Source organism: Panthera uncia, chromosome E1 (genome assembly GCF_023721935.1).
Source record: "Panthera uncia isolate 11264 chromosome E1, Puncia_PCG_1.0, whole genome shotgun sequence".
Classification (NCBI taxonomy): Eukaryota; Metazoa; Chordata; class Mammalia; order Carnivora; family Felidae; genus Panthera; species Panthera uncia.
The window spans coordinates 37,355,781-37,364,897 of record NC_064814.1 but is presented as its reverse complement, the minus strand read 5'-3'; positions in this window follow the sequence as shown (position 1 = coordinate 37,364,897).

Below are 9,117 nucleotides of genomic sequence, written 5' to 3'. Positions count from 1 at the left end.
AAAAAAAAAAAACCACTCCAGGGGTCAGGCGGATTATAGGCACTTGCTTGGACAGCGATCTTCTAGACCACTCTGATTTGGGAAGGAAGACAGCCAGGATGTGTGCCGGCTCTGTGTTCCAGGAAAGCAAAACCCAATTTCCCTGGATCCCTGAACACCCTGCAGTGACTCCAGATTACCTGTTGCTTTGACCTCTCCCTCTCTGTCCCTGTTTTATGTCCGCAAGAGCTGGGTTGGTGGTCCCTCCTTCCACCACCCGCCACCTGCCACCCGCATGACCTCTGCAGCCCACGCCCCTTAGGCAGGGAGGCGACCCACCCCGGGGTGGGTGTTGGGGGACCGCACTCTCCTGGGCCCTGCCCCTCCTGGGGAGAGAGAAGTGGTAGGAGGCCTTTGTCCAATAGGAAAGAACTCTTGGATTGAAAATAGGAAAAATTACCATTTTCTCAGCTGCCAACACAGCAGAGAAATGATCTCAATTTTCTGTGGCTGTTCTCGGCAGGAGGAACACTGCCAGCCGCCTGCCCCATGCATGAGAGGTCTGAAATGCTGGAGGGAGGAGGCAGGAGCCGGGGGAGGTAGTGGAGTGAGATGCGGGGGAGGGGGGACTGGCATAGGGCAGAGGCCTGCAGCCCTCCTCCAGCGCGGCCCCCACTGACCACAAGCCTGTGTCAGAGGAGCTGTTGAATTATCTAACTGCCTCGCTCATCACTTCTGTTAACTGAGTACCTACCTTGTGCCACTCCCTGTGCTGGGCACCAGGAATTGTCCCCGGGGAGCCAGGAGTAGACTTTGGTCCGTTTTGTTTCAGCCCTGATGCCCACAGCTCTCCTCCCCTACCCTCACTTTTTCCCTGTGCTTGACTCTAAAACCAACCTGCCCGGCATCGTCACTTCCTGTGTGACTTCAGGCAAAGCCACTGAACCACTTCGTGCCTCAGTTTCCTCGTCTGCAAATGATTATAAAAGTACCCAACTTGTAGGGTTGTTATGGCTCGATAAATGAGTCATTGTTTCATGTCAGATGTTAAGAATAGTGACTTGGGGGCTCCTGGGTGGCTCAGTGGGTTCAGCGTCTGACTTCAGCTCAGGTCATGATCTCACGGTTCATCAGTTCGAGCCCCGAGTCGGGTTGTGTGCTGACAGCTCAGAGCCTGGGGCCTGCTTCAGATTCTGTATCTCCCTCTCTGTCTCTCTTTCTGCCCCTCCCCCACTCACACTCTGTCTCTCTCTCTCTCTCTCTCTCTCTCTCTCAAAAATAAATAAACATAAAAAAAATAGTGCCTTTGGGGCACCTGGGTGGCTCAGTCAATTAAGCATCTGACTCTTGATTTTGGCTCAGGTCATGATCTCATGGTTCGTGAGATTGAGGCCTGCGTTGGGCTCTGCGCTGACAGCACGAAGCCTGTTTGGGGTTCTCTCCCTCCCTCTCTCCCTCTCCCCTCACCTGCTCGCACACAAATGCTCTCTCTCTCAAAATAAATAATTAAACATTTAAAAAAAAAATAGTGCCCACCCATATACCAAGTGCCAAAACTGAAGGTTGTCAATGTCATTGTTGTTACCATACTAGCACATGCCCAGCACCTTGTTAAATGTAAAAATGAAGAAAATATGGTGCCTGTCCCAAGGGGGGCTTCTAAAGGGGTGCCCTGAGCAAATGAACCATGTCTGCACAGACTGTGATAAAATGCAGTCGTAGGTTGTTGGGAGGGATAAAGTCGTAGGTTGTGGAGGGAGAACTCTCATAACTATTCAAGAGGTCAGGGGAGGCTTCAGGGAGGAAGTGCCGCCCCTGAAGACCAATCAGTCAGCATCTACTGTGTGTCTGATACCCTAGGGAAGACAGAAACGCAGGGCAAAAACAGTTGCTGGCCTACAATTCAGTCCAGCGAGGGAGAACCAAGCTGCCTGGGAAGGAGTAGCAGGATAGGCAGACTAAATGCAGGGTATATGGTTGGTAATTCTTTACCTGGATGATCTTTAGAGATCTCTCAGAGCTTTGACTCTATGTTCCATTGAGTGCTGGGGAGCTACTGAGTGCTCTGGAGTGAGGGAGTGACATGATCAAAGCGGGGTTCTCAGCAATGAGTTGGTTGGGGCAGTCTGCAGATTGGAGCAGTGCTGAAGAATGCTGTTGGGTGAGGGCTCTTGGGAAGGATGGTAAGTGACCCTAGCTGTCCTAAGAGGTACCACCATATGGCAAGGAGCCCAGCCTTAGAACAGATCTGAGTGCTGGCTCTGCCATTCTTCCGTGGCCTGACTTCTTTCTACTCCTTGGTTTCCACCTGTGAGGCCTGATGGCAAATGTGAGGTACAGAGCCTGCAGCGTAAGGCTCAGTGTTTGGAACTATCTTGATTATTTTAGCAGCTAAGGCCCAGGGAGGAAAGGGCACTTTGGCTCACAGCCATTTATGACCCCTGGGAGGTGGGGGGGAGTGGGGGGTGGGTAGACAGGAGTCCTGGAGAAAGTGGCTGGGTAAGAGGAGAGAGGCAAGATAGCCCTCAGTATTTTCAGCAAAAGCCCAGCATCCCTCCTGTTCCCCACCTCCACTAGCAGCCCGGGCCAAGGGGACAGATCCCAGGGATCCCTGCCAGCTTTGGGCTCCAGGGAACTCTCAGATGAAGCCCTGTCAGGTCAGAGAATCGGGGTGGGTTTTCAAGTCATGCAAATGTAGGTTGACATCTCAGCCCTTGCCACAGTGCAGCCGGGTGACCCAGAAGCCTCGGCTTCCCCCTCTGCAGAATGGGAGTAATGGCATCGTCTCTCTTGAGCTGGGCTGCTGCAAGGGTATAAGGATGGACATGCCCGGAACAGGAGCCGTGAGCCTGCCGGAGGGCTCAGCCCAGTAAATGTGGTAGGTTCTGTTTGTTTCTTCCCTCTCTTGCCTGGAGCCAGGCCTCGCTGCTGGGAAGCATGGTTAAGACAGTGCCAAAGACTTCCCGGAGATCTGTTTTCTGGTGGTTGAGTTTTTTCATTTCGTTTTGTTTGGGGTCTTATTTTTCTTACCCTTATGCCTCCTAGCAACATGCTGCCTGTTTGAAACACAGGAGTGGTCAGCAGCCGGCCCCTCGTCCTCCCTCCATTCCTCTTCCTTTCCCTTCCCAGGAAAGCCCCCATTCCCAGTGCCTCTCCAGCCTGGGGCCAGGGGAGGCGTTCCTGGGTCCCGCAGCCGGCCCCGTGGCACTGCCTGGGTCTCACTGGGCCGGTGAGGCCGTGGCTTCCTGACATTTGATTGCATTCTCAGCAGGTGGCCAGAAATGGGGTCTGGGGTTATAGACGCGGAGCCAGGGAGGTTCCCGAAACACGTGCTCTGGTGCGTCCTGCAGCCCAAAGCACATGGAGAACCTGGTCCCAGAGCTGCCTCCTCCCAGTCCTCCGGCTCAGATTGCCCGTCTGCAAACAAAGAAAAGCAAACCCGTCCTGTAGGGGCGTTGAGGGCAGGGTAACCGAGGTTATGCACCCTGCCGGCACAGTCAGAACTCAGTACAGGTCGCGGTAACCATTTCTTATTCATCTTGAGCCCCTAGGAGTCCCCTCAGGGCCCCGGTCTTGCCAGCCTCCCACCAAATCTTCCTCTGCCTCTGGGCTGTCTCCGCCAACCACCGGCCTTAGACACAGCCTTCTTCCCACTGGAGTTCATTCTCCTTGTCTCTGAAATCGGGGCTGCTATACTGGGTCCCTGAAATCAGGGCTGCTATATTGGATCATTGCTGCCCAATGGAAATATACCACATGTGGAAGGTACGTTTTCCTAGTAATCACGCGAGAAAACAGTGAAAAGAAACAGGAGAAATGAATTTGAACATACTCTAACCGATATATTCAAAAGGTTGTCATTTCAACATGTAATCAGCACGAAAGTTAGTGAGGAATTATTTTACATTGTTGGGTGTTGTGTTTTGTTTTGTTTTTTTTAAATTTTGTGTTAAATCTTCGAAAGCCCCTGTGTCTAACTCTTACACATCGCGATCCCAGCCAGCCGCGTTTCAGTGGCTCAGTAGCAAAGCCTAAAGAGTAGCCACCACTCTGGACGGTGCAGGGATAGATGCTCCCCAAGGACCTTACCAAGTTCTCCCCTGGGAGGTTCCTTGGGGAGCCCTGGAGTCAGCCCCCTGGGACTGATGAGCTGGGCCACTGTCCTTTCTGCAGTCCTTGGAGATTCCCTGCCCATGTGGAGTCGACTCAGTTCCGCCCCAGCCCTGGGGTGATTCGTGGGGGACCTGGAGACCCATCCATGCAGGGCCCGGCAGCTCCCGGCAGCTTCCCCTTCCCGCTCTACCGGGAGATCCTGTAAACCACACATCACACCAAGTCCCTCTCCGGCTCAGAGCCCTCCACCTCACTGAGAGTGAAGGCCAAAGTCCTTACTGTGGCTGACAAGGCTGGCACGATCTGTCACTTTTCCCGACAATACCTCTCTGACCGGATCTTCCTTCTCAGCCACTTGGCCCCCACCACACTGTCCTCTGCTGTCCTCATACACGCCAGGCACAGAGCCTCAGGGACTTGGCCCTTGCTGTCCCCCATCTGGCCTTTTCCCCCCAGATAAGGATGACTCATGCCCCCACGCCCTTCAGGCCTCCACTCAAGTGCATGCTGCGGGAGTGCCCCTCCCTGGCCATCCCCTATCCAAACTGGCCCTGCCCACACCTCCGTCTGCCCCCCACTGTTTCCCTTCACCGACAGGTCATGTAGTTACGTGTCTGCTTGTTCATAGACTGACACACCCTTGGAATGGAAGCTCCTGAGAACAGGAGCCACATCTCTTTTGTTCCCTGCTATATTCCCAGCACCTGGCTCAGGGCCGCACAGGACAGACGCTCAGTACAAATTTGTGGAAGGAAAGAATTAAAAGCTTGCTTCTTTCTCTCCTCTCACCTTTCTCCCCAGGGACCCACTGGGAAGAGAGATCTAGGAGTTAAATGGGTGACAGAGACCAGAGGGAAGTAATTTCTTCCTCCCTGCCTCCCTCCCCCTCTTCCTGCCTGCTTTCCTTCCTTCCTCCCTCCTTTCTCCCTCCCTCCTCCCTCCCTTCCTTCTTTCTTTCCTTCCTTCCTTCCTCTCTGCCCTCCTTCCTCCTTCCTTCCTCCTTCCTTCCTTCCTCCTTCCTTCCTTCCTTCCTCCCTTCCTTCCTTCCTCCTTCCTTTCTTCCTCCTTCCTTCCTTCCTCCTTCCTTCCTTCCTCCTTCCTTTCTTCCTCCTTCCTTTCTTCCTCCTTCCTTCCTTCCTTCCTTCCTTCCTTCCTCCTTCCTTCCTTCCTCCTTCCTTCCTTCCTTCCTCTTTCCTTCCTTCCTTCCTCCTTCCTTCCTTCCCCCTTTTTCCTTCCTTCCTTCCTTCCTTCCTTCCTTCCTTCCCACACTCATCTGCCACATCCTAACTTGGTGGTCTTACAAAAATTACTTCACTGCACTGTGGCTCAGTTTCCACATCTATAAAATGGGAGAATAAGGGCACTGGTCCCATAGGGTTGTTGGGGTGAATAAACACCTTAATGCCAGTAATGTGCTCAGAGCAGTGCCTGGCTCGTAGTAAGTGCTCAGTAAATGGTAGCTCCAGTTTTACTCTGCACACGTTTTTGAGCACCTACTCCACGCCTACTGTGACAAGCAGTGGTCATGCGCAGGGAAGACGTGTTCGCCAGCTGATGTGGGACAAGGGCGGAAACCTCCAGTGCAGCAGAATCGGTGCCAGGGCGGTAGAGGTGCCGGTGACTTTGGAGACGCGCAGGGTGTGGCTTCCCGTCATTTTGCAACAACCGCTCTCAAAGGCTCTGCAAACTGGTGACTTGAGCTCCGGTAACTACAACTGGGGCAGCCATTCTGTGCAGAGTCTTGCCCGCCCAGTGACTGTGGCATGCTCGAGAGAGTACAGCAGAGCGGTTCGAGAACCCCGTTATGAACAACACCCACCTCTTAGATCATGGGGTCCGATGGGCTCATGTACGTAAAGGAGCCAGCACTGCCTGGATGCAGAGTGTAGACCAGAGAGACCAGACCTATTACCCTGGCTATTGATGTACTGGCCAGAGGGAAGGCAGACAGTGTGAATCTCCCTGCACACGGCACCCTGCCTGCAGCTGGCACTCTGTCAGTGCGTGTTGAATACACGGAAAGCAGGTGTCCTCTGATGTCCTACCTGCACCGTGGCACAGAAGGGCCGCTCAGTGGGGTGAGATACTTAAGGTCAGAGAAGCTTGGGTCAGGGAAACTAGATGGGAGCTACGTGCCCCTCTCATGCCTCCCATCCATATTTGAAAGATAGGGACACTAAGGTCCAGAAAGGGACAGATCTTGGCCCAGCTCACACAGCGGTCTGTGATGGCAAAGCCACACCTAAGACCCAGGTCCCTGATGCCCAACCCAGTGGGCTTGCCAGGGTGTCTTCAGAGGTTTTGCATGAGGGCATTAGAGGCGAGGGCGTGGCCAGCAATCACTGGAGGAAGCCGGTTGGTCAATCGCAGATCAGGGTAACCCTGCCATCTCCGGCTTCCCCCACGGCTGTATCTGGGGGGTAGGTCTCAGCGGGCATGGTGTTTACAACCGAGTAACCAGATTCCATCTCCAATAATCACATCACAAACAGCATGAAATGCGAACTGTGGGGAAGGCTTTGCTAAATGTGCAACCGGTTTTCTGATTTTCCCTCCGCTCGCTCCCCGCCCCCACTTCTCTCGCCGCCGAATCGCACGCCCGCACATGGATGCACACATACGTGACCTGCATTCTCCAGACATCCAATTCAGGCCTCTGATCCCAGCCCAGCCAAGGTCACTTAGGTCTTTGTTCGGGAGAGCAGTTTCCCCTGTCTGGGGGGCTGGGCAGGAGGAGGGGGTGTTTGAAGATCAGGTTCTCATCCCTCAAGACCAAGACCAAGAGTGTAGTACCCTGGGCAGTTCAAAAGTGGCTACCACACACTTTATCACCTCATCACAGGTAAGCCCAGCTTGTGAAATTGGCAATCCTGATCCCCATTGTATGGACGAGGAAACTGAGGCTCAGAGAAGGGAAGTGACTGGTCCAGGTCATAGAAGGGGAAGGCTGCATTTGCCTGTTGAGAACTGTCGTCTGCTCCCCCTGGTCCCTATCTCCTGAGTCTGTTGGTCCAGGCCCAAGGCTTCTCCTCTTGCCCCAATATCAGAGGAAGAGTCACACCCGTTCAGCTTGGTCCCAGAGCCATCAACTCACCCATGCAGGTGCCCCAGTTACAAAAGGGGAAACCAAGGCATACATCCACTGGTGCCGGCTACCCTCCTCATGTGTCACATCTCTTCGCCCACCATATACTCCCCATCCATCCATTTCCTGGGTCCCTGGCTGCTGCTACCCCAGCCTTGAGAGATTTGTCAGAGCGGGACCCTGCAGGCCCCCTCCCCCTCCCCACACCCCTCAGAATCCAGATTCTCCTTCTTGGCAACCCTGCAAAGCTGATCTGCATAAAACCATCCCCGGGCCCTGCCTTTAAAAGTCTTCATCTTTTCTCTTCTCCCTAAACGGCCCCTAAATGATTTCTGTAAATTGCTCTAAGTAGCTCAAAAAAAAAAAAAAAAAAAAAGAAATAATAATAACTCAGCAAGTGGCTGCCTGACCAGAATGTGGATGGCTCTCCTGTCTGGCCGCAGCTCCCAGCTCCTTCAGGCCCAGCACCCACGCACAGGGTCCTCTGCTCCTTAACCCAGGAAGGGGCGGCACTGCCTCTGAGACCCCACCTTGCCTCCTCCGTCAGGCAGGAGCATCCCCCATCAGACAGGAAGATCCCTGGGACACTGACATTCTCCCTTCCCTTTCCCCCACCCCTCCAGCCTGTGGACCCGCCAAAGGTAGAGCTGTGTCTCCCTTCTCAGTCTGGGGCTCCTCCCCCATTAGACATGAGGCTTTCCCAGGAGAGACTGCACCTGCCCGGTCAGGCAGGGGGTTCTCTCTGGGCAGGACTAACTCTCCTTGTTCTGCAACCAGCTGCCCTGTACAGCCTCATTTCCTTCACCCATGTTAGAAGCTTGGGCCCTGATTCCTAGACTGAGCTCCATTTCTATGACTCAGTCAAGCATGCACACATTCATTCATTCATTCTACGAAGCTTTCCTAAATACCTCCTTTGTGCCAGACACTGACTGGGCAGGTGTCCTTCTGCAGAGTTGACTCCTTTATGGTGCTCCTATAAGCAGGGCCCTCAGACATAGGCCTAGTTCTCCTGGGGATAGGGTATCCAGCCAGAGGGCCAGCCAGGGCGGCATCCCTCATGGACATGAGCCCAGTCTCACCCCTTAGCCACCGTGATGACCTCTTGGCCAAGGTGGACCAGAGAGGGGCCCCTCTTGGGGAGCAGAGGCCAGGGGTGGGAGGGAGGTGCTTCCAAGGAGACCCTGGCCTGCCCCCCGCTTCCCTCCATAAACTCTCCCCAAGCCCCCCACCCCCACCATCTCCTGGCCACAAGGGGCTGAGATCAGGGCCAGGAGACCTTGATCCTAGCAACCTAAGTCCTAAAATGGTGGCATGGACTTAAACAAGTCTCTTCTCCCTTCCGGGCATCAGTTTCCCTTTCTAAGAGGTGACAGAATTGGACTCCATCAGTAATTTTTTTTTTCTGACCAGGGAAATACATAATCCATAATATATTATAATATGTAATATATATTGCCAGAGATATACATAGTCTATAATGTATCACATACTATATATTACATATGATACGATTACTATAGGATGCAGTCAAAGCAGAGCTACTCGTTAAATGGAGAAGAGAGGTGTCCCCACTGAGGGCTCATCTGCCCCACCCTCCCCTGCCACCCCAGGGCAGCCCTGGAGACACCTGAGGGAGCCCAGCTGGCAAGCTCTGGGTCTACTTAATCCACCCCTGAGGCCCCATCCACTCTGCCTTTGGGGGGGTCTGGCTAGAGCTGCCTGATTAGGGGCAGTCCTTCCACCTCTCTGGCCCCAGTTACCTGGGGCCACACTCAGTTCCCCTGTGGGGTGAAGCCCATGAGAAGACTTTGGCTTTTGCCTGGGCCCCCAGCACCCCCTAGGGTCCCTGAATGGGTCCAGCCTCCGGTTAGAAGTGCTGGCATGAGAGCTACTCAGAAGGTGGCAGGTGGGACCGGCCCCAGGACAGCCCTGTCCAC